The sequence below is a fragment of the Myotis brandtii genome, unplaced genomic scaffold (genome assembly GCF_000412655.1).
Source record: "Myotis brandtii unplaced genomic scaffold, ASM41265v1 scaffold441, whole genome shotgun sequence".
NCBI lineage: Eukaryota > Metazoa > Chordata > Mammalia > Chiroptera > Vespertilionidae > Myotis > Myotis brandtii.
The window spans coordinates 3,661,064-3,677,559 of NW_005366873.1; the positions used below are offsets into that span (position 1 = coordinate 3,661,064).

General features: G+C 45.0%; 1 long non-coding RNA gene across 2 annotated transcripts in view; it reads right to left on the reverse strand.

Moving 5' to 3' along the window:
• Positions 1-16,496, reverse strand: part of LOC102249751 — a 192,357-nt gene that overhangs the window by 7,500 nt on the left and 168,361 nt on the right. For both annotated transcript variants that reach the window (XR_001363759.1, XR_001363760.1), the window contains exon 2: positions 2,111-2,212. This is a non-coding gene — a long non-coding RNA (uncharacterized LOC102249751). The remainder of the gene's footprint in view (positions 1-2,110; positions 2,213-16,496) is intronic.

Here is a 16,496-nt window from a genome sequence, read left to right on the forward strand (position 1 = left end):
AGACTTTGATTTGGCTCACATCTCCAGCTGCCATACGCCCACTTGGATTCCCTTTGAACATCACAAAGGTAACTCACTTTCTTATCTCCCTTCCCTCAAACGCTTCTCCAGCTCTCGTTTTCTACTCACGCTCCCTAACAAAAATCTTAACGTTACTCTCAGTTGCCAATTCTTTGCTACTCCCCACATTGAAGAGATGCTCAATTACATTAGTGTCTTACATCTGGCCTCTTCTCTCCATCGTGGCTATCCATCCCTGCCTTAGACTACATCCTCATCTTTCACCTGCCTCCTTGCACTGACCTCATAAATATCTCCCAGCTACGAATGTCAGTCCTCCAGTATATTCTTGACCCTCATTCACAGGTAAGGTCATTTGCAAAAATCTCTCTCTCTCTCTCTCTCTCTCTCTCTCTCTCTCTCACACACACACACACACACACACACACACACACACACACTCCCACATAACTTTCAAAACATTCTTGACTCCCTTCACCCAGTCCTCTGAGTCCGAACTTCTTAGAATGACCTGCAAGCCCACTAGTGTCCAGTACCTACTGCCTTGTCTCCCATTCATCCATCCTCCAAGCCTTAGAAGCCGATGGTACTGAATTAATATTACCATCTCCAGAAGAGTCCATGACCTTTACCACTTCTCTGTTTATGCCCCTTCTGTGCTCTCAGGTTGAATGTCCTCCCCCAATACACACACCTATTCCCTGGCTTGTAAACCTATTTTTTCTTTAAGGATAATCTCAGATGTCCCTACTTTAGCAAAGCCATCCTTGCCTTTCCTGCTTGTTAGTTAGGTCCCTTCTGAGGGTCCTCAGTATTTAACTGCTGTTTTGGAGTTATGCATAATCAAATTGTAGGTAATCCATTGAACTTATGAGTCTCCCACTTATAATGGTAGCTTCTTGATAACAGAAATTTTTTAAATATATTTTCAGCATCTAGATATTGGCCCCCTCTTAGATTCAATCTCTGTGCCCTTTATTGCATGCAGAGATAAATAGAAGCATGAAGACTGGTTTGTGGTAGTGGGATAAAGCATTCCCATTAACCACAGGTCTGGGAATCAAGAAACACAGCCCCAGACACGGTGTGGCCTCTACTTGGCCCTGTGAACTTAGACACCCCTCCTCCAAGATGTGTTTGGTTCTTTAGTCTGAACAATGGCCAGATGAGAAATTAAGAAATTACTTGTTTCAGAGTATTTTCATGTCTAATGTGTAAGTTGAATATAATAAAAGATGTCACTGTTACTAGCATGAACTAGACCAGTGGTTCTCAACCTTGGCTGCACATTAGAATCACCTGGGAATCTTTTTAAAATCCTGATTTCTAGGCCTCATCCTCCGGAAATTCTGTTTCTTTGTTATGGGGTGAGGCCACAACATTAGTAACAAAGAAACAGAATTTCCAGAGGATGAGGCCCAGAAATCAGGATTTTAAAAAGATTCCCAGGTGATTCTAATGTGCAGCCAAGGTTGAGAACCACTGAACTAGACTTTCTGGCTTAAATAGGGTGACCCTTTTATCTTAGCTATTTTGTAATAAATGAGTGAAAAGATGATACAGATGCAAAAGATTTAAATTAAACATACAGAACTCAATTAATAGTTAGTTGCATCCTGATTTTATACCTGGAGTTACTTAGCTGTTTTTCTTTTCATAAATCTTTACTTTAAAGTCAGACCCCTCCCAGAATGTGACTTCAGACCAGCTTGTCTTCAAAACTCCCCCTAACATTTTGAGAAAGAGGACAATTTACACTGCTGTGGTTAGAACTCCCATCTATATTAGAATAATTTTAAATACAGAAAACTATGCACTGAGAGTTCATCACAGTATATTTTCTACAAGAGGGGAAAAAATGGAAACACCCAAAATGTCCAACAAGAGGGCAATGGTGAAATGAATTATAGTGTTTTGTGGGATGGAGAACAATGCAGCCACTGTATATCATGTTGCAAGGCTTTGTAGCTACTTGGGGAAGCATTTGTGTTAAAACATTACATGAAAAGGCAAGGTAAAGAGCATGTATACAATATGAGCACAAGAAACTAAGAAGCACAGCTGTGTCATAGCCCTTGCTTGTACTTACCCTCTGCCAGTGGAAAAATGGTGGAGGTCACCTTGGTTGCAGGAATGGGAACCTCTTCCACCAAGAACTTTTCATCCTCAGAACTTTCTCTGCCAATTGGCCCTGTGGGGAAAAGATTTCAATACTCTCATATTCCCAGTCCTACTTCAGTTCTCTGAACTTTTTTTTTAATAACTTATGTTTGATTACCAAAGTAATATATGTTCACTAGGAAATCGCCCTAATTTTAAAGTTTATTAACCACGCCTGGTTTGGAGTGAAATTGGAAAATGATTGTTTCTTCAGCAACCCGAACTGTTGGCAGCTTGCCTCCAAACAGAGTTTAGAATTATGTAACTCTGAGTTTAGCAGAAAAACTTTTCTAAAAGGGCCAACTTCTCTTCTAGAACCCATGGTATCAAAGCAGCTTTTAAGCAAATTATAATCCTATCATGCTGGTATTTCCAGAATACACCCTTGAAAGTGTGAGACGATTTATGGTTATTTTTAGTGCCTTGTAATGGGCAGTGAATTGTAGATAAACAAATGGAGTCTTCTCTCCCCTAAGAGGGCTGTTAGCGATTAATTACCATCTAGTGGTGAATCAGAAGAGAATAATCAAGGTGGGTAAGAAGAAGGTGGGGGCTGGGAGAAGGTCACCTTCTCAGAGAGGCAGGCAGTATGCTGGATGTGCTCACCTGACTGACCACCTCATCCATGAGGTCCTCACGGGTCTAAATAAATCTCTCCTGGGCCCTCATGTAGACAGGCTTTCACACGACCACAATCACCTGTCATGACACTCACAGACCCCAGGGCCTCACCACAAACCTACTGAATTGCAATCTCTGGGGTGAGGCTCAAGATTCTGTATCTTAACGAAGTGCCCCAGTCAGTCTCATGCACCCTTTTCAGGAGAGGAGTCTGAGGACGCATGTGGGAAATGGACCTGCCTAAGGTCACACTGCAGGGAGGTAGCAGAGTCTTCTGACCTCCAGGCCAGCCATTTTCAGTGGGGATACTGGGCCTTAGAAGGACAGACTTGTGTAAGAACAGAGGGATGGATTTGATGGTTACCCAGGCCAGAAACAAATCCTTGGTCTACCATCCCTCCAAAGTCTTCCTTGGTTCATAGCAATATTTCTGTGCAGTTTTTAGAGGAAACTAAAGAAGAAAATTGCAAAATAAAGCATAGTTTCTGCAAGCACATTTCTTAGAACAGTGCCTTTTACAATGTAATCCTTGAAGAAGGAATTACATAATTGAAGAGGTCACTGGATCCTTTTTCCCTGTTTTGAATAGCTTCAAGGAATCACTTGGGTGAGCCTATAAAAGCACTGAGATGTCTTGCAGTAAAGCAGCCTGTTTAGCTTTCCTCATTCTCATTTTTGAGTAACGAGTGCTCTTGAGAAATCATCTACTCATCCAGAAGTTTCTTACTCAAGTCCATGTCACAAGCAGTGGGCCGGCTGACATGATGGAAAAGGCACTCACCTTGGAGCCTAGAGACCTGAGTTTTGGATGCCTCTCTGACCCTTGCTAGTTTTGAGACCTTGGGAAAGTCTCTTGCCCCATTTTACCACTGAGGAACCTAAGACACACACCTCTTTCCTGTCACCTCTACTAGGTTGTTTGGAGGAACGCATGCAACTAACTGCCTGCAGAATAGATGGCACTCGCCTCCCCCCTCACAGGCTCATCACTCAGGAGATCTCCACCCCAGAGACCTCCTCCTGTCTTTAAGCACAAGACCTTGACAAGGTGACACCAGGAGTTGATTGTGACACAAATACGGCTTCTAAGAGTGACCAGCTAACCCTCAAATCACTGCAATACTTTCTCTTGTCATTCATGACAAATCCTCAAAACATTGACTGTAGTAGGTATTGACTCAAGGGTGGAACCTTTCTCACTGAATTACAGGTCAGGTGTTCACGTAATTGATTTTTCTTCTCTCGAGACATTGGTATTATTCACAGTCAGATGGCAGAGGATGGTACAGTTTCCCTTATTTTTCTGAGTCTATGTTCCAGTGGATTGTTCTATGCCCAAACACACTTCCATTAGTAACAGCCCCTCCTCCTCTTCCCTAAGGGAGGGACCCCATTGTAGAGAAGGGGGATAGAAGCATGAGCGGCTACACAACAACCTAAGGGAAATAGCCACTGATGTGTGGCTTTGGCTCTGGTGAAGTGTGACTCATCACTCACCTCTGTGCTCCCCACAGTGCTTGGCACTCTTCCTGCTACCTCCTCGTTGCTGGAGGAATATTTCTGAATGAATGGATGAGTGAACTCTGTCCTACAGCACCCCACATATTTCTCTGGTTTAATGGAGCCTCCATGAGCCATCTTTCTCACCCATGATAGACAACCCACTATCATGAAATTGAAAAGTTAATACAAGAAACTTATTAATACACTCAGAAAAACCAGGCAGTAGAGGTCCAACAATGAATAGAGCTTTTTTTTTTGACTCTCAGTGATCTCGCTGTGCATGCAGTAGGGGACATTCATTGAGCTGCAAGTATCTCAGGGTAAGGCCATGGCAACACGTGAATTTATTTTATTTCCCCCAATAGATTTTAAGATCCCAGAGGACAGGAACCATCCTCAATACCATCATCATCCTGTAAGCTCCATGAGGACAAGGATTTTTGTTTCCTGATGAGCTCCAAATATTCAAAAAAGGCTCCTGGCATGTAAGTGATGCTTTTAAATCCTCAGTGAACACTGAATGCTCATTATCAATACTAGAAGTTACTGTCTACTTACTTCCTTTCAGGCACCATGCCAAGTACTTTAGAGTCATTATTTCAAAAAATATAAACAAATAGGTATAGAAACATCCTACGTTGGTGAAGGCACATTTCATACCTAGGCAATCTGACTCCAAAGATCAAACTCTTACCTCCCTCTCCATTAAGCCATCCTCAGCCACCTCCAGTGACTCTCTTTGTTCCTCACAGTTCCTCATAGGACAAATAATAATGTCTGTCGAAAGAATGAGAGGACAAGGTTCCAAACCAAATTAAGAGCCCTGGGCTGTTGACTGTACCTGAGAGTTCTGATCATCAAGGAGCCAGCATTTCAACTGTCCAACACCAAACCAGGGTTAATAGAGAAATAGAAATAAGATTGACCAAATGAGTGTGCCAGTGTTAAGCCCTGCCCAGCCAGGTAGCTAACCATGTTTTATTGACAGGGAAATAAAGACTTCAGAGAGAAATATGATTCGCTCTGCCTTGTCTCTAAGAGAAAAATGAGTTAGGCCAGAGAAATAACAGCTCGCTTCCTCTTTTGAAGACAACAGTTTATCTCCAGAGATACTAACACAACCACGCACAGAGCAGGGCCACTGGTTCAACTACCACATGGACAGGGGTACAAGAGGCGTGATGAATGGGGGACAAGAGGGTCGGAGCTGCATGGTTTCTCAGGCCATGGAGATTGTCTTGAGCCCCCAGGAGGGATGGCCTGTACAGTGGGGCCTTGACTTACGAGGGTCCCGACTAACGAGTTTTTTGAGATACCAGCTGTCTCTCCGCCGATTTTTTGCATTGAGTTGACAGAGTAATTTGAGTTAACAGCTCCTTAATGAGCTCCTTTATGAGCTTGTTCTCAGAACGAATTAAACTCGTAAGTCAAGGCCCCACTGTATGTGCCTGAAATTATTCTGAGCGCTTTTTACTTGAAATTCAAACAGGCATATTCACGGGAAGTATATCTGGTGCCAAACAATTAGAAAAGCCTCCTGTTCTTACTGATTATATTTCATTCATTTCAATAAATATCTACTAGCCACCTACTCTGTGCCCCAGCCTGCATTCGATGTTTGTTTCTTTTACATCGGCATGGCAGGATTTATAGTTGCAAGCCTTGGAAACCAGGGTTCAGAGAACAGCCAGGAAGAGCAAGCATTTATTGAGTGCCAGGGACTGGGCAAAACAAGTCTGCACACATTATGGTTACAACAACCATTTAAGATACAGACTTTATCATCTCAATTTTACAGATAAGAAAACTGAGGCTTTGAGAGCTTATGTTTCCCTAAGTTGCACATATAGTGGGTGACAGAGTTGGTATTTAAACTAAGGAAGTCCTGTATCCTTGCTCTGAAATTCAAGGCTCTTCTGAATTCAGGGGTTAAATAATTAGCCCGACATCATGCGACTTGCCAGAGATGAAGCTCCACTCCTACCCAGAGCTCTTTCCTCTATCCCTGCCGCTTGAGGAAGTTATTTATTAATATTGGAAAGGCATTTATCATCTGATAAGAGAAACAAGACAAACATAATACAGAGCTAATATCACACCAAGGCCAAAGTCTGGCCTTCAGTCAATTAATAAGCCCTCCAGGCATAAATAGTGTGTTCAGAATAGAGAGAAAATCAATTGGCATTGCATCGCACTCTGCACAGACGTTTACTGAGAATTTCTATGCACTCATGCTTTACTCGCTTGGCAGAGGCATATCCTGCTCATGGACCACCACATGCTGCCCTCATATCCTTGCTCCTGTGCACTAGGCAGAGCCAGATGACTCATTTGGGACAACAGACTGGGAGGGGATGTGATATGTATCACTCTTGGGCCCAAACAAGAAGAGCACATGAAGTTTCTATGTTTCCCAGAAACATTCCAGGTTTGTGGAGGCTTTGTCAGCCTGGGTCCCTGAGTTTCTTTGGGGAGAAAGCTTTGTGCTGAACTGCACTGGATAAGTTTCATGGTGACGAAATACATCGATTATGTGTCAAGGCATTGCAATTAGAGGTGAATTTGTTACTGCAGCATAACTTGGCCTATCCTAACCAACGCAGCGGCCTGCTGTCATTTAAAAAGAGAACATACAAGGAAAGGTTGGGGGCACCGGGAGAGGATTATGCTAAGTGAAATAAGCTAGTTAGAGAAAGACAAATACCATATGATTTCACTTATATGTGGAAGCTAATAAAAATAAACTAACAATATAGAAACAGACTTATAGCTGTTAGAGAGGAGAGTGTAGGGGAGCTGGGTGAAAAAGATGAAAGGATTAAGAAAAAAAAACACCTCATAGACAGACAATAGTATGATCATTAACAGAGGGGAAGGGGAAGGCGGGGAGAGGCAGAAGATGGTAAAGGGGGGCTAAATGGTAATGGAAAGAGACATGACTTGGGATGGTAAACACACAATACAATATACAGATCCTATATAATTTTATTAACCAATGTAACCCCAATAAAAGCATAATTTATTATATGCTTTATTATTAATTCAACTCTGCCAGGGAGAGATGACTTGGGACATTGAGGGGCCAGAAGAGAGAAGAGAACACCCAGAGCAGTGGGTATGTGTTGGGAACTAGGGTTGGCTACAATTGGATTGGGACTATGGGATAAGGCCAGAAAGAGATCTCAGTGCTGCCTCCCGGGGTTACAATTCCAGCACGACGAGGCTGGGAAGTGTGCCTTAAAGTTAATTGTATATTCGAAGGAAAAGATTATTTGAGCTGAGGATTAAAGTGTCCTCAGTTACCCCACTTGGGCTCCTCCTGTAAACAGAAGTAGGATTTTGTGCCAGAGAGTGACAGATGGAAGGTTCTGCTTTAGGAAGTGCAAATGCCAATAGTGTCAGCGTGATTGATACTTGGGGAAACTGAAGCCAGGAAGACAAGTTAGGAGGCCATTTCTAAAATCTAGACAGCTCATCATACTGAACAATGCTGGACCTAACTCTCTCAGAATTGACTCATGAAAAAAATGGGAAGAAGTTTTGAAGTAAGAGGCTAGTCTGAGGAAGGCCACACGAAGCCCAGATTCCAATATCCAGGGAGAGATTTGTGCCCAAAGACCCTGCCCGCCCCCCCAGATTGAAGAGATTGAAGCCAGTCCCTCGTCCAGTGCTTGACATGTGCATGTTCTTTGCAGTGATCACATTCTACTGGCCAGGAGTGGTCTAAACAAGGAAAACAAACCAGAGACCAGCCCAGCTATCATCCTTACAGAGTTTTCTTCCAAGGACTAGCTGCCTCTGCTCCTTACTCACAGCTCTGTGGTTCACTCACTTTGAATTTATCAATCCATTCACTCATCAATAATAAATGTGCATTGGACACTATTAGGTGCCAGGAACGTAGGATACCAGGTGCCATCTTCCAGAAATACAAGAATGAGAAGTCAGCCATGCCACCTTCAGCTCCTAACATATTGTCTATTGAGTAGAAATGATATATTGCTGTCATGGCTTAATGTCTAATTATAAACTGTGGTAAGAGTGCTGAGCCACAAGCATGGGGTACTTCAGAGCCCATAATATTTGAAGAACATGGTCTAGTTTGTTGGGTAAAGGGAGCAAATGATGATTAAACTAAAAACAAAGAACTAAGCTGAAACTTGAACCAGGAGGAGGCTCGTCCTGGGCAGAGAGAAAGGCAGTCTGCAAATGCTGTCAGGAAAGGTCATGACATTTGGAGTCTAGAGAGACAAGGAGAGTCAGGGAGGATCCGACTGAAGGGCAAAATAATTTCAAATTCCTTGCCATGGCCCATCGGGCTGTGTGACTGCACCCCACCTGGGAGCAGCAGGAAGCCCCTGGCTGGCTTGGATCAGTGACTAAAAGAATGAATTGTCAATTTGCTATCCAACTAGCTGCATTAGGGAAGCCAAACACTATAAAGAGTTAGGATAAAGAGTTAGGAGCTACTGGGATTATCCAGGGTCGGGATGATAATGGCTTGATTAGGGAGTTAGGGGGAAAGGTGAAAAGAAAGGGGATGGATTCGAATGATGTACATAAAATTACAAGATCTGATGGTAGATTGGGAGTGGAGGGAGAGGCAGAGAGGGGGCCAAGGATGATTTCTAGTTTTCTGAATCGCACAACTGTGTGGATGGCATTGATTCTGACTGAGATAGTGGAAACATGAGAAGTCAGGTTTGGGGAGAGGAAAGGTAATTTTTTGTTTTGAGCAAATGATAATTAAAATAAGATCCTAGGGCCATAGGACGAGGGGCTTTAGGTCTGACTGGTCTCTTTGCAGACCCCTGATCATTGGAGCTGGGATGATGCTGTCACATTCTTACCTGTTGGCAATACTGTCAACAAGCTGATTCAACATTCAGAGCTACTGCGTTGAAACGTTAAGTCTTCTCTGCTTTATATTTTATGCTTTTTAAGCCACAGTTTGGCAGTTGACTTCAGATCCATAAGAACTTTTTACAGAAATAAACACAGAAACCACATGAATTGGGAGCTTGGACACAGCTCATCGTTTGAGGTTTTCCACAGTTTCCGAGAGAATCCCATTAATTCCCAGAGGACACTCAGGATTTCGAGGTCCTGGAGATGGAGTTGTTTCTGGCCGGGGACATTAGGGAAGAATTTCCTGTGAAACTTGCATTTGAGCTGCATCTTGGAGTATAAGTATAATTTAGACAAGTGGTGACGGGAGAGGGAGAAGAATTCAGGCAAAGGCAATAACTTGGGCAATAGCATGGTAGAAGATATGTTTCCTCTCCTGGGCATCCTCCAGAACCCTCCACGTTGGTGCCCCATCCTGGGCACAGAGCCCTTAGGGATCCTTAGGATCCTTACATGGTAAGAGTGGTTGCTACCTGGGAAAATGGCTTCAGATCAGCAGTCTTGGGCATGAGCACACTGAACTGAAGCAGAAGTGGTCAAAGACAGGGAGGAAAGGGGACACAGAAAAGATATTTTCTTTTTCACCCACTTTCCTTTCTTCTACATCCACACATGTGTTCCATGACCTAGAATAGCCTGCTCAGTATCCCCTAAACATGCCCCCTTCCCCGCTCTGTTTACAGCACAAGCAGAGCAGACTTTTTGGACACTTCGACAGTACAATATGGAGTCACTGTCAGCCATGAGAGTTATGTCAAGTGCTAAGTCAAGACTGAGGTAATGGGGTGTAATGGGAACACCTTTAGGATGGGGCTCAGAATGCCCAAAACTGGACATTTGGATCAGGAATCCATCTGAACACCCATCCGAGTGGGGCCTCCTCCCCTTGTGGGCTATAAGAACTCAGAGCTCTGACCATGCAATAGTCAGGCATGGCTGCACCACGGGTCACGCTAGGAGCCCAAGAGACTTCTGCTCCACCGGACGCTTGCCGCCCCTGCAGCCGCCTAGCTTGAGACTGACACCTGCCTCTCCACCTGCAGATGCCAACAGGGACCAGGACTTTATGCTGGACATTCTGCTCACTTCTGTCATGTAAGCTCCCTGCTCTGTGTGTAACCTGTGAGTGACTGTATTGGTTTATTGGGGAGGTCTTCCCTAACAAACCTGGCATTGTGGAAAGTCACAAATGTATGTGAGTGACTCCTTTGGGAGATACTCCCTTGCTCACGACACCCTCTCTGTACCTTTACTCATGCTTTTGCCTCTTCCAGAAATAGCCTCCACTCTCCATCCTCTCTAGTCCAAATCTTACATCTCCCCCAGCACCCAACTCAGGGGCTAGTCCACAGTGCTCTTCTCTCCTTCCCCAGCTGAAGGCAATATTTCCCTTGCAAAAACTTTCCACCATGCCTCTCACTTGGCACCTCTTCCTTTCTGAGCTTATATTCAGTCTACTTGGGGTCATACTTTGATGCTCCTTGAGGCAGGGTCTATATTGGATTCCTTCCCGGAGACCCAGACCAGCCTAGCACATAAGTGAGAGCTCCACAAAGGTTGAACTGGAGGATGGAACCTGAATCTAGGACTCCTGGTTCCTCTTTCCAGATCTGACTCTGCCCTGCAAAACACACAAGAGTAACACAAAGTCAACTACATCCATTAAATACTTTTATCCATAGCCTGAAGCCATGACAGTGAAAATCTGAGCACCCGGGGGGTGGATAGCCACATTACCTTTCACTTTGTCTGAATGTTAGAGCTTTATCTTGTGGGACATTGCTTCCTGCCAGTGGATTGGTAGTTCCTCTAGGACCGTGGTCTGCAAACTGCGGCTCGCGAGCCACATGCAGCTCTTTGGCCCCTTGAGTGTGGCTCTTCCTAAGCCTTAGGAGTACCCTAATTAAGTTAATAACAATGTACCTACCTATATAGTTTAAGTTTAAAAAATTTGGCTCTCAAAAGAAATTTCAATCGTTGTACTGTTGATATTTGGCTCTGTTGACTAATGAGTTTGCCGACCGTGCTCTAGGACAATGTGCTCCGCCCGGAGATGGAGGAAAGGGGACCATGGGTGTTCCTCTGCCCACCAGGCTGCCCACACTGAAGTCCAAATAACACACGTGTGTGCAAGTGAGTGCATGTGTGTGACCGTGGACATGTGCAACGAGGTGGGTGTGGACATGGGCAAGGGTCATGACCTCACCAGCTCAATCCTCTACTTTAGAAAATTACTGGTTTGGGCTCATTCACAAGAGAGAATGAGAGACACAGAAGGAGGGAGAGAGATCTATTCCCAAGCAGTAATCATGTTACTGAAAACCACCAGCAGTCATCGTGTTTATCTTTCTCATTTATGCAAACCCCAAACAGCCCGCTGCAGCAAATCACATTTCAGCAGGGCAGATTATTCTGTCTGTAGCCTAAACTTCTCGCTGCCTCTCTCTCAGGAGCAGCCTCTCTAGGTAAATATAAATCTCATCCTAATAGCAACGTTTGGAGAAGTAATGTTATTTGCTCTGATTTAGAGAAAACACAACATGGGCTCTGGCAAAGCTGATCTTTTTCTTTAGAAATTAATCAAAGGCACATAATGCAGAGGCAGGCCGAACGCTCCTCTAGCAGAGTGGAGCACTGGTGTGTGTGTGTGTGTGTGTGTGTGTGCAGGGGTTGAGGGCTGGCTTTGATGAATTATCCCAACCTTCTAACTCCTCCTCTGGACATATGGACTGGGCTCCCTTTTATTTCTTTCCTGTCATTCGAGTGGTTTCTGGAGACCAGTTCATGAGATTTATACAGAGTTGAGAGAGATCAAATGGCTGTTTTTCACTGCACAAGCGAGAATCTGCAAGTTTGACCCCAAGGGAATATGAAAACTCAATCCAGTATTGACCTCCTCTGCCTTTGGAGGGGGGTGAGCATCTGAGAGTGAGGTGCCTGAGCAGGCACTTACCTTCTGGGGCAGGGCCGGGGTGGGGGGTGGAGTGTATGGCCACAGGACTGGGGAGAAGTGGGGAACACAGTCACTGCCTTTCTGAGCCCATCCCACCTCTAGTCCCTGAGCATAGGGAGACAGAATTTGTAATAAAGATTTTTTTTAAAAATGACAGAGAAGCCCTGTTCTAAGGAGCCACTTGCAGCACCTGGGTCAGTAAGGCATCGTGGTAGAAAGCACAGGCTCCGGAGTCTGACTCAATAAATTCAAATCCCAATGGTTACAAGCTGAGTGATCTTAGACTCCTTGCTTCCCATGCCTCGGTTTCCTCATTTATCAACTGATCTGATAGGATTGCTGGGAGGATTAAATGGGTGAATACATACAAAGAATTTAGAACAGCATCTGGAGCTGCGAGCAGGACTTGTTAACTATCATATTCTTATTATTAGTGGTGATAATTCAAACCTCTTGCTGGCCCACGTTCCTGTGAAAGCACACTACAGGGGAGCATCAAATGTGAGGGTCTGCCAACCTCATACATTACAAAAAAGCTGCAAAGAGCTCAGGATAAGCAGGTAGTTGAGAGTTAATCCATCCACTCCTTTGTGGTCTAGGATCTCTCTGGATCCAGGCAAAGATATGCTGAAGCAATCTGTTTTTCTGGGGTTGGTTATATGGCCTTTATGGTCAGAAAATGGCTATTTTCTGTCTTCCAGAACTGAAGGGGTCTTCTAATTACATTTACGATTGGAAAGAGCAGAAGATGAAGAATTGGGTCCAAACTGAGCATCAGTGGGCCATGTGATTTGCACCAGCCACTTCGCCTCTGTGAGCCTCAGTTTCCCCATCTGTACAATGAGGAGGTGGCATCAATGACCTCTAAAGAATCACCCAGAGTCAACAGTTCATTCACCTCTCTGGTCCTGTAGGTAGGCTTGATGTGGCAACAGGACTTGAGGGGGTAGATGGGGGTGGTCAGGCCAGGCCCAGGCCTCAGGTTTCCTATCTGATCATTACTATGAGGCCCTCACAGGGAGAAGGTCAGGCCAGGCCCAGGCCTCAGGTTTCGGAGATGAGCAAAGAGTCAATGACTTTTTTGGTTGCTGGCATCTCAGTAGTTTCTTTTGTGTCTCAGAGGAGACCGCACAAGTCTCCTATCTGATCATTACTATGAGGCCCTCACAGGGAGACTGGTAACTAAGAGCCAGCACAGGGAAGGAACTGGCTTTTATGACTCAGCCAAGTTCCCTCCAAAGGACTGGTGGTCCTCAGACTTCTTCATTGCATGACCTTCTCCTGGAGGGTCTGGGTGCATGATGCAGGCCTTGCCACCCCCAACAGTCTCTGGCAACTTTGCACTTGGTCTCCTTGACCGGTGGCTCTTGCCACTCCAGAGACTGGTGACCCCCCTGAGAGAGCAGAGGCTAGCCCAGCCTCCCCTGGGTTCCCATTCCCTGAAGCCACTGGCTTCTCCCCCGACAGCAGTTGCAGAGCAGGGTTTGAGAAACTGTTTCGCTACAGCAGGAGCACTACTGTCTAGAGAAGGTGAGAGAGGCGAGTCTGCTCTCAGCGGCTGGATCACTCAGTAAATCCTCAAATGGATCGAGCACCGACCGCAGACTAATAATGAGAGGCAACCTCTGAGTACACACTCATACAAGATATTGCAGGAGTTTTACCTCTTTCATAGTTATAGTTTCCTTGTGAAGGAGTACAGTACACATTTATAACTGGAGAAACTGAGTCTCGAAAAGCTTTAAGAATATACTGCTAAGTGGCATCACCAGGGCTTGACCCAGAAATACTATAAGTAGGAGATATGAAGGAGCAGAAGGCTTGGCCTCTGGCTCTAGTATATACATCCTGCTGGGCTCTGCCTGGCTTTGTCCTGTGCTGCCATTCTATGTGTTAATGCCTGGGATAGATAAGATAATATGCTATGCAGATCATGAAGTAGGAGAGCCAGCTCACTGTGGCCTAGGAAGTGAGAAAAGCTGAATGCACTTCCCACCAGGCTTTGCAGGACAGAGAGGGATGCTCTAAGCAAGGAGAAACCAGATGAGGAAAATAGCAGTAGCAAAGGCCACCCCCCTGTGCCATTTGAGATCCTGTTTCCTTCTAGTTAGCCTGGGCTAATGATGCTGATTTGACTCATGGAAAAGGAACTAGGAAGCAAATGCATGGGTATTCCCTCTCCTTCAGAGCTGCAGCTGGCCTGGGGAGCAGGGCTGTCTGTGTAGGAATGTGTTCCAGGAAAGAGGATTAAGAAAAGGTTTTAAGGATATGCAGTAAGGCTCACATTAAAGCCAAGTTGGATGTCCCTAAGAGACAGCTTCTTAAACATTTTCAGCAAATGCCCTTAGTGGTAGAAAATATAAAGACACCCTCCCAATATGTTTACTTGGATTTTTAAAAATCAGGCCATGCTTGTATATTCCGTTAAACATATCCATGTTTGTTTCAATGCACTTATTAATTTCACAAATATTTGTGATCCCCCATTTTGTGTTGGGAACTGTTCTGGGCACTGGAAGTGGGGGTGAGGAGCAGTAAACATAATTAATAAGCCTCCTGTCCCAGTTTCTTCCCACATTTTGGTAGGAAGTGATAGTTCCTTGAAGTGTGCGGCATGCACCCTGGAGTCCCTGTACCCTCAATACCTTGCCCATGGGGGTTCCCTAGGGTCTGGATGCCCACATTTGAGGAGCAGTGTTCTCAGGAGAAACTGACAAGCCAGGATCAGGAAGGACCTCCCTACTTTACTTTAGGGATTGTTCTGCCAAATATGGGGATGGATCTGACAAAGTTGCATGTCAACAGCAGAGTCTAACTCTTCCCTCTCCCACGATCAACAGCCCTTAGGAAGAACCTGAACGCTGCTCCCAGGATCCTCATTGTTTCCATATTCTGCCTCTTATCAGTCAGGATGGATGCTCTGGCTGCCAATAACAGAAAATCCAACCTCAAATGGCTTGAACAGTGAGTACCACGTTCATTATCTCACCTAAGAAGGAATGTGTGATGGGGTGGTTCCAAGGTGACTGATTCAGTGTCCAAGCAGTATCACAACCCACATCCGTTCCCCCTTTCTTCTCTGCCACGCTTAGCATGCTGGCTTGCCTGCTAGGCCAGCTCCTTCATGGCCCCAACAAAGCTACTGCATGTTCACCTGTCCCATGCAAGTGTCGGGAGGAGAGAGCATGGCTTGTTTTCTCTATGTACCTTTTGTTTGGTTGGGTTTTTTAGAGTGAGGAACCTTACCCAGAAGTCCCCTCACATCTCAGCCAGAACGAAACACATAATTTCTCTTCAACCAGACCCTGGCCACATGAGCAGGATTGCCATCATTGGCTGGTATGTTTATGCTGGAAGGGGAAACTTGGATTGAATAGTGGTCTGTAAGCAAGGAAGAAAGGAGAAAGGAGCATCCGGTACCATGGCTTCCTCCCTTATGTTGAATTCCAAGTACTTGATATTATATAAAATGAAGGCTCCCATGTGCTCACTGCTGCCTACAGGACAAATACTGTCCTAGGCACTGTAATAGCCACTGATTCCACTTGGCCTCAACCCTGGGTTTTCATCAAAACCCTCTTGGAATCTGAAATTATCTTGTCCACTTATTTATAATTTTACCTCAGCAGTTAGAATGCAAGCTCTCAGAGGGCAGCACTCATGTTCCTCTTGTTCATTGTTCCAACGTCTAAGTCACAGCACAAGTCACACAATTGGTACTTAGTGAGCGTTTTCCAAGAAATTAATAAATGGATTCCTTACAAGGTGGAAGATTCCCCTGATTCTTCTAGAGCCACTCTTCTTATATTGCATGTTGAGAAACTGACTAATAGAGGTTAGGTAGCTTGCTCAAGGTGACTTAAGCAGCCTGTGGCACAATCAAACTTTAAGCCTAGTCTGTCTGATTCCAAGTCCTTGCTCTGTCCCCAGGCCTGTAACCCTGTCCATGTGTGAAAACAGCCTTTGACTTAATGAGTCCTCTTCCTTGGGCAGTTGCAAACCCTTGAAACCCTAATTGCAGCAGCCATGCTCTCTGTCAGCTTTGCAACTGCCTTTCTCCGGATCTAGAACCTCCTCTACCCCTCTGTATAGAGCCTCTCCCTGCATATACACATCCATGTCCATAGTTCAGTCACACTTCCCTCCCACCCAGAAGTCATCATTCTCTAGTCTCTGCCTCCATTGTTCCATCCTCTACCTCTCACTTAACTGTTCCACACACCCAGGCCTGATCCCTCCAGGGAGAATGTAAATCCTCAAGGTTTGGGAATACTCATCACCATGGGAGGCAACACAGAGCTATGGTTAAATCCTCAGATTCTAGGGCCAG